The 21,919-nt window shown below is 48.5% G+C and overlaps 1 long non-coding RNA gene across 1 annotated transcript in view; it reads right to left on the bottom strand.

Annotated features, from left to right (window-relative positions):
• Positions 1-6,157: 6,157 nt before the first annotated feature.
• Positions 6,158-21,919, bottom strand: part of LOC137419311 (uncharacterized) — a 36,390-nt gene continuing 20,628 nt past the window's right edge. Inside the window, exons 2-3 of the long non-coding RNA XR_010982824.1 lie at positions 6,684-6,743; positions 6,158-6,210 (exon numbers count right to left, since the gene is read on the bottom strand). This is a non-coding gene — a long non-coding RNA (uncharacterized LOC137419311). The remainder of the gene's footprint in view (positions 6,211-6,683; positions 6,744-21,919) is intronic.

Below are 21,919 nucleotides of genomic sequence, written 5' to 3'. Positions count from 1 at the left end.
AGCTTAGAGGTGAGAGTGATGTTTGTTGCTTCTCCACCATGACTGCTATTCATTGGATTAACCCAGGAAATGCTATTTAATTTGTGGTAAAGAGATTTGGCCCAGAAAACATTGCAAATATCAATAAATATGAGGAGAGAGAAGCCAAGTGGAGAAGTAGAAAGGGATTTGAAGAATGCCTTCAGTTTGATAAGTTCCTAATACATCAATCGCCATCCAGATCATCAGCTGGGAAGCGTCCATCATCATTGTTCAAGATCCCTGGTTCTCTCTGAACAGTGGGTCCACAACAATAATTGTGTCGGAAGGCAATTCAATAAGAGGTGGGGTGGGGTGAGACGTGGGTAGACAGAGACAGAGACAAGGAGAATGAAATAAAGGGAGAGAGAAAGAGAGAAAGAGGGGAAGGGAAGGAGGGAGAGAAGGAGGGGAAGGGAGAGAGGGATGAGAAAGAGGGGAAGGAAGGAGAGCCAGAGAAGGAGGGGAAGGAGGAGAGGGAGAGAAAAAGGGGAAGGGAGAGAGGGATGAGAAAGAGGGGAAGGGAGAGAAAGAGGGGAAGCGAGAAAGGGATGAGAAAGAGGGGAAGGAAGGAGAGAGAGAAGGAGGGGAGGGAGAGAGGGAAGAGAAAGAGGGGAAGGGAGAGAAGGATGAGAAAGAGGGGAAGGAAGGAGAGAGAGAAGGAGGGGGAGGGAGAGAGGGAAGAGAAAGAGGGGAAGGGAAGGAGAGAGAGAAGGAGGGGGAGGGAGAGAGGGAAGAGAAAGAGGGGAAGGGAAGGAGAGAGAGAAGGAGGGGGAGGGAGAGAAGGATGAGAAAGAGGGGAAGGAAGGAGAGAGAGAAGGAGGGGGAGGGAGAGAGGGAAGAGAAAGAGGGGAAGGGAGAGAAGGATGAGAAAGAGGGGAAGGAAGGAGAGAGAGAAGGAGGGGGAGGGAGAGAGGGAAAGAAAGAGGGGAAGGGAAGGAGAGAGAGAAGGAGGGGGAGGGAGAGAGGGAAGAGAAAGAGGGGAAGGGAAGGAGAGAGAGAAGGAGGGGGAGGGAGAGAGGGAAGAGAAAGAGGGGAAGGAAGGAGAGAGAGAAGGTGGGGGAGGGAGAGAGGGAAGAGAAAGAGGGGAAGGGAAGGAGAGAGGTGGAGGGAGGGAGGGAGAGAAAGTATGTGGGAAGTGTTATGAAAAGGAAAGTAAAGGAGTTAAAATAAATAATCATCCTTCAACGAGATTATCTAACATGTGCACATCAGTACAATGTTGGTTCTTGAAATGTGTTCTTGGTAAATAAACCAGTCACTGTTTTTGTTTGAAAAAGTTTGGTCATCAAAATACTTTAAGTTTTAAAGTGATATTTTGTTTGCCTTCAAATGGTATTGAGCCTATCTTTGTACATTTTATAATACTAGGGCATGCCCGTACTATATATATATCTAAAATTATATCCCCCCCCTCTATTTACATGAAATGGTTTGGTCCAAAGCGAACGGCTTGCGAGTACGGTGACAATCCCCCCCTCTATTTACATGAAATGGTTTGGTCCATTCGCAAAGCCAAAGCGAACGGCAGTTACGAATCGCAGTTACGATGAATCGCAAAGTAGTTTTAATTAGTTTTAAAACATAGTTTAACGCCAACATAGTTTGCCAACGTGAAATAAATGAATACGCTCTCAAATGTGCCGTCCGAGGCAGAGTCTGTTCGCCACGTTCGGCACACGTGATAGCTCGCTGCTCTCTGATTGGTTGAATCGTTTTTGGACATAGCTCGGTAACTACTTGTCCGATTAATTTCAAACCTTGAAAAGGCACATCCTCGGGTCCCCAGCAATATACCTGGCAAGTTTAAAGTATATCGGACCGGTAGTTGTCGAGAAACAGCGGTCACAGACATACAAACATACAAACATACAAACAAACATACACACAGAGATTAGTGGAATTATAGATAGATAATCCGATCCTGATCAAGATCTGTTGATCTGAGCAAGTTCTGTAGTACATACGTACATAGGTCATAGTCAGGTCAATCTCCTGACTGCCACTGGAAACATGTAACCCAGTGCTACCTGCCGCATGGTCGGGTTGTCGGCTCCGAAACCGACACCCCTCATTGGCTTTGCTCGTGGGGAGGGTGACTGTGCCACCTATCCAGGACGCGAAACAACACCTGACAAAGGGCGGATGAGCTCCCTTTCGGAGCCAACTACCGTCCAATGTGGATATGGTGTCTTCTACAATCGACAAAACACCCAATGGGGGGAAGGAAAAGGTATTTTTCCACCTGGCCGAGTTACCCTTCATGCACAGCAAGTCATGTGAAGAGGTTTCCTTGTTTCAGGACTAGGTGAAGGTTCTGGCAGTTTTTCCTCTTCTTTTTCTTTGTAGAGCTTCACATTTAGTGGCGCTCAGCCTTGTTTAGGTCGAACTTCAATGAAAAGATACGAATGTCAATAATTCCTCAGGAATAGAGAATAAAAATGTATCAAAACTATTGTTTTTGACACATGTATAAAACTATATAGGAAGAGTTTGAGTATAGATTGAAACACCACTTACAACACTACGATGAACACATCCACAGTGGAAGCCTCTATCTTTTTAGCTCCAACAATAGTTTCTGGTTTAGTGGGAGCCCAAGCAGAAGACTTTCAAAAGTTTGGGCTCTGCTGTGAAAGACTGCTCGGTTATAAAATTCCTGGATCATGTTTTCTTCAAAATGTCTGAAAAAGCCTTTTCATGACAATGTAATCTTGCACCCGAAATCATTGCACTTTATCTTTGGGCCTCTGGCACACCCTCCCACTGGGGTAAGATCATAATCATGATCAATGTACCATCCTGCGCAGCATCTGTGCTCCCGAACCAGTTCCTGGGCAAGGGTTAATGTGGTGTTTTTAGCGCAATGATGAGAAGGCATGGAGAGAATCAAGCGCCATTTTATTCCATCCAGGCAGACCTCATTCGGCCGTGCCAACAGCGGCCTCACTCGGCCGTACACAGTACTACAGTTAGGTTTTCCTTGGTGGTTTGCCATTGAAGATTGTCAGCAGTCAGTCAGATAGAAATTAAGAATTTGTCCAGAATACCGGGAATAACTCACCTACTCTTCACAAAGGACACTGTGGCATCTTTAACGTCTACCAACTAATGACAGCGGACGCGAGTAGTGAGATCAGGGACGTGTTTTGGGCATGGTGTCACGTGAACATCACTGTTCTGAATCTGTGAGTCACTCCACCGGGTAGAAAAGGTTGTCAGAATTCGTCAAATGAAAAGTAGTTTTTGAGTTGCAGTCTGAATGTTCAAGTGGTGATACAGTGTGTATTCAGGAATAATATAGGTATATAAATATTGTGATGTCACCGGCGATTGAGATCACCGGTGACAGATAACTGAAACAGTCTTTAATTCCGAGATTTTGGTTTGGCGGTTGGTTTGTCGCGCGGGAGGTGAAGGATGTGAAGAGCTTACCTGAACAGAGCACACGGGTTTAATCCGGAACCCACAACGAACAGACATGACAAGGAAATTTAACAATAATGATTTAATGGAAATCAACATAATACAAAAGTGTCGAAATAAAAGTTGAAGTAAAAACTAAAATTCTAACTAAGGTACCTCACATGCAGACTCAAATACATACACCAAAGGGGACAAGTAAAATAAAATAAAATCCCTTTAGCCGGTGGGCACTCAGCTCTGGTCCAAAATGGATTTTAGGGGCTTGGTGGTTGTTGAAGCTCGAAGCCACTACATGGGAAGCGCACAAGATGGTGGCGGCGCCACGCCCATAGCAGCCACCGGCGAGAGGCAAGCAGACAGAACGACCGACCTCCTTCGCGTCGCTCACGGCTCTCTCCGCCTCCGAAGAACACTACAGCCACCAAAACCTCCTCAATTCCACTTTCAGAGCTCCCAAAAAGCACCAAAAGCTTTTACAGTTCTCCTCACAGGTGCCCACCCTGACAAAAAAAACTTCTCTCCTTTCTCCTCAAAGTCCTTTTTACCAACGTCCGTTTCTCTCCAGAACCTTCTCTCCTGACGTCACACCGACCAATCGTCGAGCTCTATTGAATCACCCCATGTCCTCTTGACCAATGTAGAACTTCAGGGGCATGGTCTGCCGGCCCCGCTCTTTTGGAGGCGGGGCTTAGTCCGATTGGCTATGTTCTGAGTTCTGTCGGCATGCAGTGGATGGTTATTGTTGTTTAATGGAGGCTTTGCATGGCTGGCCGAGTTGTAGTTGTAAAAGAGGTAGGGAAAAGGCCAGAGAGGGCAGTCACATACTGGGGGAAAACTAACTTTAATCCCTATCTAGTTAACACAGCTTCACCCCTCGTGTGACGACTCATAAACAATCTTAAGCTACAGTTTCCCTACTTAAATACATAGAGATGTCTCCGACGCGTCCACGGTCCATGCTATAACTATACAATCCTATCTTTACTATAGGATTCCTCCATCTACCTTCACAAACGTAACAATATGGGGTGTGGACCGGAGAATGGAAGGTTGGAGAAATGTGGGAGGTGTTGGGGAGAGAACTGAAAGAAGGTTGGCAGGAGATTAGAGCAAGGGGTTGGCAGGAGATTGGAGTAAGGAGTTGGCAGGAGATTGGAGTAGGCTGAAGGTATTTTTTTAGAATTAAATGTAAGCTAAAAGCATTTTTTGCAATTAAATGTAGGCTAAAAGGATTTCTTACAATTAAATGTAGGCTAAAAGTATTTTTCTTACAATTAAATGTAGGCGAAAAGTATTTTTTGCAATTAAATGTAGGCTAAAAGTAATTTTTACAATTAAATGTAGGTTAAAAGTATTTTTTGTGTATCGAGTCGAGGCTCGGGGAAGAGCTAGAAAACATAACGGATCACGACGCGACAAAATAAAAGGAACAGCAGAAAGAGAAAGGGGAAATGCCAACAGCATGACCAAGGGGAGAAAATAGATAGAGACGGACACACAAGGGATGTGGGTAATGATGAGGGATACGGGATAACACAAGGGGTGGATGGTTTTGCTCACCTGTTTGATTCCTGCCACCTGAAATTGCATGAGAACCTTGAATGAGCTGTCACGTAGTGGTTGTCATAACTTGTCATAACTTATTTTTTAAATGTAGAGAGGACATGAAGGTAAATACCCAGAAGGCATTGCCGAGTGTAGTTTTGTCATCAGGAAAATGTTGCGTTCATTGACAGGTAATCTGCAGTTCCACGTGGTTTGTATATTCTCAAACATGCTGTTCGATGGCAAGACCACAGTTTTCCATTTCATAAATGCATATATTAGAAAACTGAATTATATTAAGTTATAAAGTACCAGAACATTACAAAACGTTCCGATAGTAAATGGAACTCAATTGCCTCAATTACATCCTGAAGCCATGAACAATAGAGGACACAGTATGCTATTACTACAACTATTGTTACGTGTTACCTCCCCAAACCCCTGTTACGGTGCCCCTCAGAGTCTCGAGCGGGAACACGGCAGAAAGATTTGTTATTTTGAGTGTTCTAATAAACCATGGTAAAACCACGCCAGTGCAATTGTAGAACAAAACAATTGTATTAAGAACTCTCACATACACAATAATAACACTATTAAAGAAAGTACCATGAATATAGCACTTGCATCAAATGAACAATACCTATGATGGTACCATCATTCCCTAATGCTCTCAAAGCAATACACTCACGTTATGCCAAACGTGAGTGGAATGTAACATTCCCCAAAAGTCCGTGCGCGGATCCCCACGCTGGTTTAAGGTGGAAGTCGTGCAGAAGGATGAGAACAATAGTTATCAGCGCGGCTGCGAACGAGGAGTTACGAGGCGAGAAGTCGATATGGTTATTGAGCCGATATGGAAACCAACGGCGCTACAAACGGTGATGTCGATATGGAAATCCCAATGACAAAACAAGGTGCACCAAGCGGAATGCCTCTTCGAGGACAAAATGGCACATTGGCCTGTAATGGAGACTCTTACTTTCCCGCCAACAATAACTCAGACTTGGTGATAAAACCTGAGACGCAGGTTGAATTGCAATCGCAATAGGTGACGATGTCACGGGCAATCCCTTTCCCGGGAAGCCTCAACTCATCCGTGTCCAAAATAAAAAAGTCCGGACGCAGCCTTGATGCGACTCACGGCTGTATCTCTCTCATGGCTGTCTACTCCCTGCCAATCACCTCCTCTCTTCCGGTTTCTTTGCCGCGTTTTTCTTTTTCCTTCACAAACATTCATTTTAACCTTTTACTAAAGTCATCTCCATTTCACACAGAAATCTTAACAACAATATTACCTGAAACTAAAAATCCTAACAGTATATAATAACAACAAAGGCGAAAGTGATGGATCCGTAAAACTACGACTACTTATCTGCATGCACAGATAAGGGGCGTAGCAATCCCCTTGGGGATTGGCCCTTTTGCAATTCAAATTCCCTTGGGACCAGGTGAATGCAATATTAGGGCAGGAAGTTTGAAGTTTTTGGCCATGCTGGGGGAGATGTATAAAAGTGTCATTGTTGTTCTCCTCCTTTTCCCTTTACAAGGGATGAGGTCCGAGGCACTGTTGAGGAATTTAAATAACTAGTGAGGTACCCGTGCTAAGCACTGGTGGGAAGCCAGAAGCAAACAAACAATGCAGAAACGGCAAATGCTAAAGCATGAAACCAATAAATTCCACATTCCTGTAGCACCTTCAGTCGCATGTCAGACTTGGACAGCAAGTTCGTGAAGGACTTCCATGAAAAACGTACCTGTTGGCAAACAAACGTGTATGTTTGTTCCATACCCAGTCAATGGCGAATCTGCATATGGCGATCCGTGAATTCACGTTTAGAAAGTAGAAACCGTCATGGCATTTCATCATTCACTTGAACTCGATATCTCTTTTTTCATTCCAAACAGCATAACTCCAATCACAAATTAAATAAAATTAATATAAAAAATAAACTTTTAACAACATTCGTGACATAAACAAATATTTAAATCCTGATGTGAAGTTCCGTACGGTTGGGTGAACACAATTACGAATTCAAAATCGTAATTGTATTCACTCAATTCCAATCATCAATTGATACTTTAACAAAACGATTAACACGATTAATGTTTAACGATTTAACATTACGATTGAATGATGGTTGTATTTGGATATTATCAAACCCACGCATTGCCGTCATCTGTCCACTTCCGCAGTCGCGGCAGGTTCATAATTGTCATCAAAATCTAAACAGTATTTGTAGAATTTCAATAAAAGCCACATCACTGTTCATATAATATTATTATTCCATCGTAAACTGTAAATATTATTCCATCGTGTTGGGAAAACCCGACCCCAATTTAACTCAAAGTGCCGGGGATAACTCTCCTACTCGAAAACTACTTGATGGAAGTCAGATTTAAAAAATAGACCAAGCTCCTGCCATGCCTTGACCACTCCCCTCTGTGCTCAGCCAACTCATATACTCTAATTCATCTAAAACTTCTTTAAAATATATCTAAAACTTCACTATTGTGATTGATGTAAAATTTCACTTCTGTCCAACATCTATATTATAATAGCCGTAGATGATTCTGTCTGTCTGTCTGTCTGTCTATCTGTTGGGTGTCTGTCCGGGGTGTGGCTTACTCGGTTTGCAGAGTAGCTCCACCCATAGCTCCACCCATTCTGGGAGAGGCTTCATATAAACAAATATCCACCATTTTATTAACTCGCATAGCTTTGAGTCCTGTTTTGTAGGCCCGTGGTGTCTTCCTCTCTCTCCCAGTTTTATTTCAAATCAAATTCGATAAATCATTTCATTTTTCACAGTCGCTAACATAGTTTTAGACTCGGTTGAAAAAAAACGGGAAGAAAATCCGATGAAAGTTGCCGTTTATAGAACGAAATGAATTCTCAAAGGCCTGTAACTTCAAGGCCATTGAGTCTCTCTCACGCCTTTATCTCCAATCTAACTCACCATATGATTTCATTTTTATCGATGGTTTTACTTTTAGACTCGGTGTCAGCAATAATTGAGAACAATCCACACACGCGGGAAAATGCAGAGATATATTTTTTAAAATCGCGTCATGGTGTATCATACACCGCCCAACATGACACCGCCGGCAATGTGTCTAAACAAGAATGTATCAATTGGATGCAGGTTTATTAGCAACAACGATGAACAATCAATCTGCAAGACAAAGAAAGCGATGGTAGATATTAGAATAAGATAATAGATACAGAATATGCAAATAACAATGCGCAGTATTAGACAAGATGAGAACGCAATAGAGAACAGCACCATACAAGAGTTGTCTATCTCCCTTTCCCAAAAACGTTCAATTGTGACACAGAATAGAACGAAAACTGGAGACCGAGAAAAAGGATCACATGAGTTTATAATTGATATTCTTCTGAATTGAATCGGGCTGGTGGTTTTATAATTCGCTTCGGGCGGCCCGTCACCACCCGATCAATCGTCGGAGTCCTCTGAGGGCAGTTCGTAATTTCCTGGTCCATTGTGGGAGTCTTCGGTGGGTGGTTCACTATCGCCCTGTCTGACGCCAGAGTCCCCTCCAGCTGGTCCATCATCACCCGAACCGTCAAGGGGGCAGAAATAGGCACTGACTGTGGAGGTGTGGCGGTGGTCTGCACATGTGGTTGGTTAGCGACTCTCGCGCGTGGTGTCATCGCGGTGGTGGAGCGGAGTGTCTGTGATGGTAAGCCCGGCGCAATGACATGTTGGGGTTCACCCTTCTGGGGAGTGGTAACAGGATTGAGACAGACTCTTGGAGCGGCGATGGGTTGGGTACCAGACATTAAGTATTTCGGTACGATTGGCATAACACTTGGCATAACGCTTGGCAGCATGCCACTTTTGCCAGTCGTAGTGGGAGTTGTCATGCTGAAAGGCGTAAAACGTCGCAGGAACTTACGATTCCGGAGAGTGATTCTTCCGGAGCCATCCACCTTGACAACGTATTGATCGAATTGTTTTACCTCAATCACGGTTCCGGTCCGGTCCCATTTTCGTGGTTCCAGGCCGGTCTGGTTCTGGATCCGGACATGGTCCCCGACGGCCAGTGGAGGTAGTTTTGTCGTGTGTTCAGAGAGTCTTTCGATCTCCCTGGCATGCCGAATGCGCAAAGCTTCCTCACGATTGTTGCGTGTTTCCCGCCAGGTGTCCGATGGCAAGTATCTGCCTGGGATGATGGGTATGAAGTCCTTGACTGGCCTCTTGAAGATGATCATGGCTGGAGACAACCTAGTGTCCTGATCCGGTGCATTCCGGTACTGGAGTATTGCACGTTGGAACCGATCAGTGTCTAGTTCACCATTGGAACCAGTGTTATCGGTGATCATTCTTTTTGATGTTTTGACTGCGATCTCGGCACGACAGTTGCTGTGTGGGAAGGCAGTGGATGACAACCGATGGTTAACGCCCCACCGACGCAAGAAGTCTTGGGTGTCATGTGCCGTGAATTCTGGCCCACCGTCAGATGCCAATTCGTCGGGGATACCATAAGTGGCGAAGTTCGACCGCAGACATTTCACTAGGCCTTGTGCCCCGCCAGTTGTTAGCTGAATGATTGGCCAATTAGAGTAACGATCAACGGTGACCAAATAACTCCGACCCTTGTGATGAAAGTAATCTGAACAAACGTACTGGAAAGGGTAGGCAGGTTCAGCTGAGGCTGTAGGTGGAGCGCTTGGTTGCGATGGGGCCATCCGATTGCAGTGTGAGCAGCAATTGCGCATCTCATGAATCTGGGGAGTGATTCCAGGCCAAAAGATCGAGCTGCTGGCCCGGGTGGTCATAGCCGTGACTCCTTGGTGAGCAGCATGAAGATTCTCAAGGACAAGCTTCCGTAGCTTCGGTGGGATGATAATCCTCCCCTTATAGACCACTATGCCATCAATAGTGTAGAGGTGTTCACGGAAGGGAAAGTATTCCAAAATGGACACAGGGAAATCGTCCCGACTGGCAGGTAGACCCTGCTCAATAGAATTGAGTAACTGCAGCATCTGAGTGTCACTTGCTGTTTCGTCCCGAACATCGTCCCAAGTGACGGACCGCACAGAATCGAGCGTCTTGATGGCTGCCATAGAAATAGCCATTTCCATGCCAGTGTCGTCATCTGTGGTCCACAGCCCAGTCAAGGTGTGCTGTCTTAGTGTGGTCGATGTGGCCACATCCATAAGGGAGGAAATGTCATCCACCAGTGGCAGTCGTTCCGATGGTCTGGCACCCGACGGATGTCGTGAAATCGCATCTGGTACGCAGTGTCGTTTTCCCGGGATGTGGATAATTCGGAAACGATATGCTAGAGTCCTTTCTTTCAAGTTGGCAAGCCGCGTGTTATGGATGTCCTCTAATCGTCTGTCGCCAAGAAGCTTGATTAAGGGCTTGTGATCGACGGCAATAATCAGGTTCTTGCATCCCAACACAAAATACTTTACTTTTTCCAGGCTGTCCGCCACTGCTAGAGCTTCACCCTCTATCGGAGCATAGCGCGACTCCGCTGCATGGGTGAAGCGGCCTCCAGCAAGGGTGATTTTCCAGCCATCGGGGCAGCACTGTGGGGTTTCACCAGGGCATCTGCAGTGTTTTTGGAGGAGCCAGAAGCCAATCCCATCCTTCGACCAGTCAGTTGCGAGACATGTTGTCCGTTCCTTGTCAAAGATCCGGACCCCATTTGCGACTTCAGATATGATGAGTCGTTTTGATTCTTCGAATAGGGATTGTAGTGTTGCATCCCAGTAGAAGGGGGTGGATGGTTTTAGGAGGTCCCGAAAAGGTCGCATCCTCTCGGTCATGCTGAAGCAGTATGTTACCTGATTGACTAGCCCAAACCAGGAGCGAATGTCAGTAATTGTTTTTGGTGTGGGGAAGTCCTGTATCGCTTGGAGATACCTTTGGCATGGTCGTACACTGTCCATGGTGATCTCGAATCCAGCGAATTCGACCGTGTCCTGACCAAAATGGAATTTCGTCGGATTTTGCGTAATCCCATTACGGCCGCACAGGTCGAGCCAGTTGCATGTCTGAAAAAAGCTCTCTTCCAATGTGTCGCTCCACATGATGGTATCATCAATGCATTTGGACTTGTTTTTGAAGTCCGATACAATTTCGTCAAATCGTCTGGAGTATCCATCACCTGAAGCGATGTAACCTTGGGGAGTGGTGCAGTAACGGTATCGGCCCCATGGTGTGATGAACGTTGTCAGATGGCGGTCACATTCTCTGATTGGAACGCTGTGATAGCCATTCCAGGCGTCTGTTACCGTCTTTTTGGTGTTATGTGGCACCGCCATTGCTTGATGGAAGGGTGACTGGGTGTGGTGGGTCTCACGTGTGCAGTGCGCATTCAGTGGTTGCAGATCAACTGTCCTCCGTGGGGTCCCGTCCTTCTTTGGACAGACGACCATTCTGCTGCACCATGTAACTGGTTCACCAATTGGCACCGGTTCCAGAACCCCTAACCTGATGTCGCGATCGATACCAGCCTTGACTTCTGCCTGCCAGTGTAAGGGGACAGGCACTGGGGTGTGCACCGCTTTTGGTGTTGCCTCGGGGTCAACCATCAGTGTGAGAGGCGGACCTTCCATGTGGGGTAGTGGCTGGTGTTCGCAGACATTGAATGTGCTGCTTTTGTAGTACTCCAGTAGCCATTTCTCCAGCCTCTCTCGGTTCTCGTCAGTGGCCGGAAATGGGATAGATGTAGGCAGTGTAGGGGGAAGCGATCTTTCCGGGCAGTTACAATTTGCATCGATAACTGCTGCCACTGCAGCACCAACTGTGTTGGATTCGCCAATGGTTGGGAAGCTACTAGACACGAGGCCTAGATCGACGCATGCTTCACGACTGAGATACATGTTCCGTGTGTCAGGTGAGATGTAGCAGATTTGTCGGGTTTCAATAATGTCGCCATTGGCTGTGCGACCAGACAGGTGGAGGAGCATGGCGCCGATAATCCGGACCCTTCCACTGTTAACAGCATTCATCTTCAGGTTGACAGGTAACAGGTCTTCATTACGCAGCCCGAGTTTGTGGAAAATATTAAGTCCTGTGAGGCAGCTTTGACAGCCAGTGTCGGCCATGGCCTGGAGCCTGGCCGATTTTGGTCGGGATGACAGTGGCTGGCCGAAATGATCATAAGCTTCCTTATCGATCCGTGCTATGAGTTTTATGTACGGCTGTGGTTGAGACTTCTTCTTGGTCCAGCCAGAAAGGTGGTCAAATATATGGTGGTCGAGGTGTAGTGGAGTTGACAAGGTGGCCATGGCCCTTTTAATTTGCGGCTTCCAAATGGCCGTTTCTCGTTCCGTGACAGAGCAGAGGAGATCGTGGACCTGGCTGCTTTCTTCCACATCATGAGCATCCATTGATTTATCCGTAGGTTTGTTGTCCGCCTTTTTCGTGCCTCCCCGGCAGACATGTGCAAAATGGCCGCGAGTGGCGCATTTACTGCATGTTTTCCCGTAGGCATTGCAGAATTGACGCCTTTGGTCGATGTTCGGCTGTTTGCCATGACCAGTTTTGCCGCAATAACTACAAATGGCCGCCTGCTTGTCGGTAGTGATCAGGGCTCTTTTTTTCTTCCAGTTTTTGTATTGGCTTGCGCCATGAGCGCCTTCACTATCGAGCAAGGCATTCTGGGAACGTTTCCCTGCTTCCTTGGCCTCGACGAAAATGAGAACTTCCTCCAAGCTCATGTTCTGATTTTGATCGCCGAGAATGTCCTGTTGTATATCTTGATCGGCGAGTCCCCGACATAGGACATCGCGAACCATGTCCTTGGTGTAGTCGACATCAGTAGGGGGATTGCATGAGCATACAACAGAAAACTTGCAGATCTCAGCTTGACCAGCCAGACGGGCTGCGTAGGTACGAATTGGTTCTTCTCGGTCCTGTCGCATGTTGTGGAGGTTGACGCGGGACACCATAGTATTCTCCTCTCGGACAGCAAGGGACCGAATGGCTTGTAGTATAGCTGCCTCGTCCTTGATTTCAATGCGTGGGTTGCTGCGGTGGAGGTCACGTCGTAGATTATCATCACAACATTCAAGGAGTTGAACGCGAACATCATTGCCGATTATCTGGGTCGCTGCCTTGTAACCATCCCATCTTCTGGTGAAATATTGCCAATCTTCGCTGGTGCCGCCGGTTTGGATACGAGGACGGCTGACTTTGTCCGGTTTGGCTGGTGCAATGGACGTGTGAGTCATGGCGTGGATGGAGAGCTGGATAGCAGCAACGGCATTGTCGGTGCTGTCAGTAACGTAGACACAGCTCGGGAAGGGGCAGACTGCAGCAGGCATCTTCAGATGAGTTGATTGTTCATAAACAAGAATGTATCAATTGGATGCAGGTTTATTAGCAACAACGATGAACAATCAATCTGCAAGACAAAGAAAGCGATGGTAGATATTAGAATAAGATAATAGATACAGAATATGCAAATAACAATGCGCAGTATTAGACAAGATGAGAACGCAATAGAGAACAGCACCATACAAGAGTTGTCTAGTGTCGATATATATTAAAAATTCGCTTTTGCTTTTCCGTTATGATATATTACTATTTCGTTTGATGATAGTCGTCACAAAAACGTCAACAATGATGCCGACATATATTTCTTCGTTTTTATTTCATTCAACATATTAGCCGGAAGTAAAATATGTTTCAGGAAATTACCGAGAGATATTTCTTCGTTTTTTTTATTAGTTATGTGCGCATACACTTTAAATAGGTTTATTTGAAATCTTTAATTTTCCACAAACATTCCACACACGCGGGAAAATGCAGAGATATATTTTTTAAAATCGCGTCATGGTGTATCATACACCGCCCAGCATGACACCGACGGCAATGTGTCGATATCTATTTTAAATTCGATATATCATTTCATTTTTCACAGTCGCTAACATAGTTTTAGACTCGGTTGAAAAAAAAAGAGAAGAAAATCCGATGAAAGTTGCCGTTTATAGAACGAAATGAATTCTCAAATGCCTGTAACTTCAAGGCCATTGAGTCTCTCTCACGCCTTTATCTCCAATATAACTCACCATCATGGTTTTAGACTCGGTGTCAGCAACGCGGGAAAACGCAGAGATATATTTTTAAAAATACACCATATCACCGCCCAACAGCCAACAAGTATCATACACCGCCCAACATGACACAGACGTCAACATTTCGACATTATCGCTTTTTCTTTAAACCGAGCCGAACCGAATAAACCGAGTGAATTCACCGTTTACCTTTGATGACAGTCGGCACAAAACGACATATATTTCTTCGTTTTTATTTCATTCAACATTTTTAGCCGGAAGTAAAATTACCGAGAAATTACCGAGTTCAGGAAATTACCGAGACATATTTCTTCGTTTTTTTATTTATTAGTTATTTGCGCATACACTTTAAATAGGTCTATTTGAAATATTAAATTTTCACAATGTAATTTACTTGCCATTTATCATTTGATGATTACGAGACAAATTCCTCTTGAGGATCGTGACAATTCATGCGCTGCTTGGAAACTTATATTTCCAAAATGAATGAGACGATCGATGAAGAACGCAGACTTGAACAGGATGTAGCAAGAAAACGAATGAGACGGGCGAACGAGTCCATCGACGAACGTCAATGCAAACTTGCGGGGTCACCCGTGGGAATCCCACGGGTGACCCCGCTAGTATTCTTGTAATTCCTGCAAAAGTTAATCATTGTTCATCAATGTAATAAAAGTACATTTTTGTCTCCTGGTCTGCTCATGCTACATGTGATTTATGGACAAGCTCCTTCCCCTGAGCTTTAGATACTGTTTAAGAAAACCCTACACAACATCCATACATAAACGTGTCCAAATTAAACCACATTCCTCAAAGATCTCCAAAAAGTTCAACACTCTTTATTACTCCCGTCAGGGAGTAATGCATTCGATCGTGTCCGTGTGTGTGTGTGTGTGTGTGTGTGTGTGTATGTGTGTGTGTGTGTGTGTGTGTGTGTGTGTGTGTGTGTGTGTGTGTGTATGTGTGTGTGTGTGTGAACAAGATATCTGGAAAAGTTCTGAACGGATTTAAATGAAAGTTGGTGGGATGATTGCCCTTGGGATAAGGGAGAATTGATTAGTTTTTGGTGAAGCTCAGGATATTATTCCGGATCCAGGAATTTTTTGAAGGATTGTTTACCATTGGAAGATAGGGATCATTTTTTTAAACATTATCTTCTATATATTCTATATTTAACATTGTGATATGAAAATAGTTTTCATATTTGTTGTAAATGGAGTTTAAACTCGTGTTTTTTTTTGTTTTTTTTTTTTTTTGTATACAAGATCGAGGCTCGTGAAAGAGCGAACATTAATCACACAGAAAGACAAACAGACACATAAAACAAATAACATCGGGAGCCGTAGACAAGATGGGGAGAGAGGGGGAAGGACACAAACACAACATTTGAGAGCAGGGACCGAGAGACATGGAGACATCGAGAGATCTGTGGGAGGGAGAGGGCTTTGGGGGGGAGGCATGTGAAGGGGGGGAGGCATGTGAAGGGGGGGGGGGGGGTGGGAGAGGTATAAAACATATGGACACTGCCAGGATTTCCAGGAAAGAAGTTGGAATTTCAAACAAGGTGGATCTGGGGTGAATTAGTGGGGGTAGAAAAGATCAAGGTTATGGATGGGGGAAGATAAGAGATGGTGGTGAACAGCTGTTTTAAAGACCTGGAGGGAGGAGAGGGATTGAAGGGAGTGTGGGAGTTTGTTCCACAGGCGGGAGAAAAGAGGAATGAAAGAGTGAAGGTGAGCAGAGAGCCGAGATTTCGGCAGTTTAACCATCAGAGGGTTGCTGGCAGATCTTGTGCGACCTGTAGGAATATTTGGGGGACAGAGCACAGAGAGAGCTGGGGGAGCAAGGCCGGAGAGGAGTCGGTAGAAGACAGAAAGGCCACCTACCTGCCTGCGGTGAGTGAGTGAAAGGCCCTCAGAGATAGCTTCATCGCGGGAGATTCCAATGATTTTGAAAGCTTTGGATTCAACAGCGTGAAGCCGAGCCAGGTGTGAGGCAGGAGCACCAGCCCATAGGGGAGAACAGTATTCCATTGAGCTGCGGATGAAAGCCTTGTATGTGGTGAGGAGCTCAGGTGTGCCGAGGAAGGACTTCGCACGACGGAGGATGCCCAGTCGGCGACTGGCTTTGGAGGCCAGCTTGGAAATGTGGTTTTCCCAAGAAAGATCATGGCAGATAGTGAGACCCAAAAGCTTGAGTGACAGAACTTCTTGGAGAGGATTGTTGAGAAAGTAGATGGGAGGGTTGTCCAGTCGATCTTTTCGGAGAGACATAGTAAGAGAGTGAGATTTGTCAGGATTGAAAGACATGTTCCACTTGTTTGACCAGTCTGTGATTTTGTCCAGGTCTTCAGAGAGTGAGGAGGCTGCAGACTGCCGATCTGAGGGAAGAGGAATGGAGCGGCAGAGAGTGGAGTCATCAGCAAAGAGATAGAGAGGATTTTCCAGAGAGTCAGAGAGATCATTGATTAAGACCAGAAAAAGCACAGGGCCCAGCACACTTCCTTGGGGAACTCCAGCCTGAACAGGAAGGGGAGATGAGAGAAATCCATTCAGGGCCACACGTTGACTACGACCAGAGAGGAAGTCCGCAAGCCATGCATGGAGATTTCCATGGATACCATAGGAGGAGAGTTTGGTGAGCAGAGCTGGGTGCCAGACCGTATCAAAGGCCCTTGATATGTCAAGGGAGACAGCTTTGATTTCCTGTTTGGCATTGAGGACCTCCATCCATTGTTGAGACAGCAGAAGCAGCATGTCCAGAGTAGAGTGACCTGGTCTGAAACCAAATTGATGATCAGAGATCAAGCCATTGGAGAAGAGGAAAGATTTCATATCCGAAGCAATGATGGATTCCATGACTTTGCTGATAATTGGGAGCAGGCTGATTGGTCTGTAGTTGCAAGGATCTGTTTTTGCACCTTTTTTGTGTAAAGCGATAATGTGAGCTGATTTCCAGGATGCTGGCAGATGACCTTGAGCAAAAGATAGGGTGAAAAGAACAGAGAGAGGGTGAGATAGAGCGGCAGAGCAGGATTTTAGGACCCGTGGGCTGATGCCGTCTGGTCCAGTTGCAGAATCAGAGTCGAGGTTTGACACAAACTCCTCCACCTTGTCAGGAGAGAAGGACACAGAGTCCAGGAGCAGTTGGGTTCGACTGGGAAAGGTGGGAACAGAGAGAGATGGGTTTGGGACTAAGGATTTTGAGGCGAACACAGAGTTGAGGCATTCGGCTTTGTCACGTGCGATGTCAACTGTGTGGCCATTTGAGGTAAGGGAGGGGATGGAGGGGGAACAAACACCAGAAACGGATTTGACCAGACACCACCAGGATTTGGAGGAAGGAGACAGGTTTGAGAGTTCATTCTTGAGTGAGGAGAGATAGTGCTTCCTGGCACTCCTGAGGGTAGACACACACTTGTTCCGAGCTTGGTGGAAGGAACTGAGATTTCCTTCAGTTGGATTAGCCTTCCAAGAGGCAAAGGCAAGTTGTTTCAGGGCAACTGCCTCACCACAAGATTCAGTGTACCATGGACGGGAGGAAGGGTAAGACAATTGAAGGCGATATGGGATAAATCTGTGCATGAGAGAGATCAGTTTGCTTTGGAAGAATTCCCAGGAAGAATTGATGTCAGAGGCAGTGGAGATGGGAGACCAATCCAGACGATTGATGGCTGCTTGAAGACCGTCCCAGTCGGCCTGAGTGAAATGCCAGACTCGTCGACGCTGAGGAGGCTCTCTGAGAATGGCCAGAGAGATGTCCACTTTGACAAGCACATGATCAGAAGAACCGATTGGAGCAGAAGAAGAGCAGCAGACATTAGCAGGGAAGTTTGTCATAACCAAGTCTAGAAGAGAAGATACTCCATTGGCTGAGATCCGGGTCGGGAAATTGACAGATTGTGTCAATCCCAGTGAGTCACAGAAGTCCTTTGCTGAGGTGCCATGACTAGTGAGAGAGGAACCCACACCCAACCAGGTGGCATGATGACAGTTGAAGTCACCACATATGAGGAAGAGAGAGTTGGGATGAGTGGATAGAAGTTGGTCCATGTTGTCAGACATTGAAATGTAGATGGAGTCATCACTGTTTGGGGGACGGTACAGAACACATATGAACAAAAGGTGGGAGCGGAGAGGAAGCCGTAACCAGAGGTACTCCTGCGGGTGAGGAGGAAAGAGAGCAGTGCAAGGAGAGTGAGGAAGAGAGTTTTTGACAAAGATAGCCACCCCACCACCAGGCCGAGGCTCAGGTCTGTCATACCGGAGGAGGGAGTAACCAGGAAGAGATATTAAGGAATCAGAGACATCTTGAAGGAGGAAAGTCTCTGTTAAGCAGATCAAGTCTGGATTGTCAGAAGCAACCTGTATGGAGAGATCAGTCAGGTTTGAGCGAAGGCCCCGGATGTTTGAGGTCCATACTGTTAATGAAGAGAATTATGAGAATTATGGTTATGCGTTCGTGCGGTGTATTTTGTTAGCAGCGTCGTCTTCAAGGTTCTTTTTTTCTTTCTTTCTAATAAAGACATATTCTGTCATTTTAAAACCACCAAAGTGTGTATTAGATTTTCCCGTTTCATAAAATGTATCGTTTGATACGTATAATGCTTTAAACTTTTTTTTTTTTTTTTTTTAACCTCAGAAGTCAGAAGAGATATCAACATTTACCTCAGCGAATGTCAATCGCGGTGTCAGTATTTGATGAACTTATAAAGACTTAGGTGAGTTATAAGTGTAACCAGAATGTGCATGGGATACTTCCCAGAAGAATGAGTGGTCGCATTAGCTTGTACGACTTAAAATGAGCGAGTTGTGGTGCTGTGCACACACGACTCGATTGCCAGAGAGGTAGGCCACAACGCGTTGGTATAACAAAGAGTCTTTATTCAAATCTCGTACTTCAGCACTGGGCGGGCTCGAGCTTAGAGCCCGCATATATGTCCCGAGGCCATGCCTAGTCCCCGGGCGTGGCCGATCGGTCGAAAGGCAGGGCATGTGCTTTCGTTCCCCGCCTGGGCACTCGCGCCACCCACTGGTGCGCGGAATTATTACCCCTTGTGCCTGCCACACGCGCCCCCCCCCCCCAGAATTCCCGCGCACCTGAAGGGTGAGTTTGCGAGGAAGCCGGATGACCTGGCCGAAACGCCCCCTGGCGATGGTTGCAGGGCTGGGGGGTAGCGGGACGGCGGGCCTGGGGGGTGCCCAGGGTCCGGCCGCCGAAGGGCGGCCTCGACACGGAGGCAAAGCTGCTTGCGGGGTGTGGTCCGGATCGAGGTGGGCCGGCTTGAGGCGGTCCACAGAGATGCGATCCGGGGCACCGCCGATGTCGATGGTGAAATATTTGTCCCCGGTCTCCAGCACGCGGAAGGGCCCGTCGTACGGGGGCCGTAGCGGTGCCCGGTGGGCGTCGTGCCGGACGAAGACGTACTTCGCCGTGCGAAGCTCCGGGGTGACGTGGGAAGGCGGGCAACCGTGGTGTGCCGTCGGCACCGGGGCGAACCTCCGGGCGGTCTCCTGAAGGGCGGAGCACTGTTGCGCCGCGGACCAAGGAGCCGTGGAGTCGGGGATAAATTCACCCGGTACCCGCAGTGGTTGCCCGAAGACCAGCTCCGCCGACGACGTGCGCAGGTCGTCCTTGGGCGCCGCCCTGAGGCCCAGCAGGACCCAGGGGAGTCTGTCGACCCAGCCGCCATCGCGGAGGCTGGCCCGGAGCGCGTCCTTCATTGAGCGATGAAAGTGCTCGCACAGGCCATTGGCCTGGGAGTGGTAGGCCGTGGTGTGGTGTAGTTTCACCCCGAGCCCTTGCGCCACCGCGGCCCAGATTTCCGAGGTGAACTGGGGGCCGCGGTCAGATGAGATGTCCGAGGGGGCACCAAACCGGGCAACCCAAGTGGTGATGAAGGCTTGCGCCACATCAGCCGCAGACGTCGCTGCCAATGGGACGGCCTCCGGGCACCGTGTGGTGCGGTCCACCATGGTGAGGAGGTGGGTGAACCCCCGCGAGGGGGGCAGAGGTCCCACCAAGTCGACGTGCACGTGGTCAAACCGACGCTCGGGCACCGAAAACGGGGCCAACGGGGCCTGGGCGTGGCGCTGGACCTTTGCGCGCTGGCACGCGAGGCACGTCCTGGCCCAGTCACGGATGTCCTTCCGGAGGCCATGCCAGACGAACTTCGCCACGACGAGCTTCTGGGATGCCTTCGTGCCCGGGTGAGACAGGCCGTGGATGGCGTCGAAAACTGGGCGCCGCCAGCCAGCGGGCACGATGGGGCGTGGCCGGCCGAGGGAGACGTCGCATAGGAGGGCCGCGCCCGCGGCGTCGAACGGCACCTCGGTGACGCAGAGGCCCGTGACGGCAGTCCGCAAGGCCTGGACACTGGGGTCGGCGGTCTGGTCCTCCGCCATCCGGGTATAGTCGACTCCGAGGTGGACAGCGTGCACGACGGACCGGGAAAGGCAATCCGCCACCGGGTTGTCTTTACCCGCCACGTGACGGATGTCCGTCGTGTACTCGGACACGGCCGAGAGGTGACGCTGCTGCCGTGCCGACCATAGCTCGGCGACCTTGGCCATCGTGAACACAAGGGGCTTGTGGTCGACGAAAGCCGTGAACGGGCGGCCCTCCAGCAGATGGCGGAAGTGTCGGACCGCCAGGTGCAGCCCGAGCAGCTCGCGGTCAATGGTGCTATAGCGCCGTTCGTGCAGGCGAAGCTGCCGGCTAAAAAACGCCAGCGGTTGCCAAGCACCACGCACCCACTGCTCGTGCACCGCGCCCACCACGTTGTCCGACGCGTCGGTGGTGAGGGCGATCGGTGCATCGGGCGCCGGGTGCGCCAGCATGGTGGCATCGGCCAGGGCCAGCTTTGCGCCCGCAAACGCCGCGGCCATCGGCTCCGACCAGGCGATGTCACCTTTGCCCGGCTTGCCCTGGAGGGCCTCGTGCAACGGGCGGAGGAGCTGGGCGACGTGGGGCACGAAGCGGTGGTAAAAATTTACCATGCCCAGGAACTCCTGGAGCCCCTTGATCGTGCGGGGCCGCGGGAAATCCCTGACCGCCTCCACCTTGGCCGGTAAAGGGACGGCCCCGTGCCTGGTGATGTGGTGCCCCAATAAGTCGATGGTGGCGACGCCGAAACGGCACTTGGCGGGGTTGATGATTTGGCCATGCTGGCCCAGGCGTTCGAAAAGCGTGCGGAGGTGGAGCAGGTGCTCCTCCCGGGACGCGCTCGCGACTAGGATGTCGTCCGGGTAGACAAAGAGGAAAGGTAAGTCGCGCAAGACGCTGTCCATACGCCGTTGGAATGCCTGGGCCGCATTCTTCAACCCGAAAGGCATTCTCAGGAACTCGAAGAGGCTGAAAGGGGTGATGACGGCCGTCTTCGGGACATCGCCCGGTTGTACGGGGACCTGGTGGTATCCCCGGATGAGGTCCACCTTGGAAAACACGGTCGTGTTTGCCAACCGGGCGGAAAAGTCCTGGATATGCGGGACCGGGTAGCGGTCGGGGGTGGTGGCATCATTGAGCCGGCGGTAGTCCCCGTACGGCCGCCATCCTCCGCCGGGCTTCGGCACGATGTGCAGAGGAGAAGCCCAAGCGCTGTTGGAGCACCGTACGATCCCCAGCCGCTCCTGCGTGGCGAACTCCGCTTTCGCCATGGCGAGCTTCGTGGGTTCGAGTCGGCGTGCCCGGGCATAGACCGGCGGCCCGACCATGGGTATATGGTGCTCCACCCCGTGTTTAACGGCCACCGCTGAGAAGGTGGGCCGCGTGAGGGCCGGGAAACTGGCGAGGAGGCGGGTAAAGTCGTCCGCTGCCGGAAGCGTGCAAACTAAACTCACCGGGACGGAACCTTCCAGCAAGCCGCTTGGCAAG

Source organism: Myxine glutinosa, chromosome 1, assembly GCF_964187855.1.
Source record: "Myxine glutinosa chromosome 1, kmMyxGlut1.1, whole genome shotgun sequence".
Lineage (NCBI taxonomy): Eukaryota > Metazoa > Chordata > Myxini > Myxiniformes > Myxinidae > Myxine > Myxine glutinosa.
Note: the sequence above shows the minus strand (reverse complement) of the source record. Positions and strands in the feature narration are given on the sequence as shown.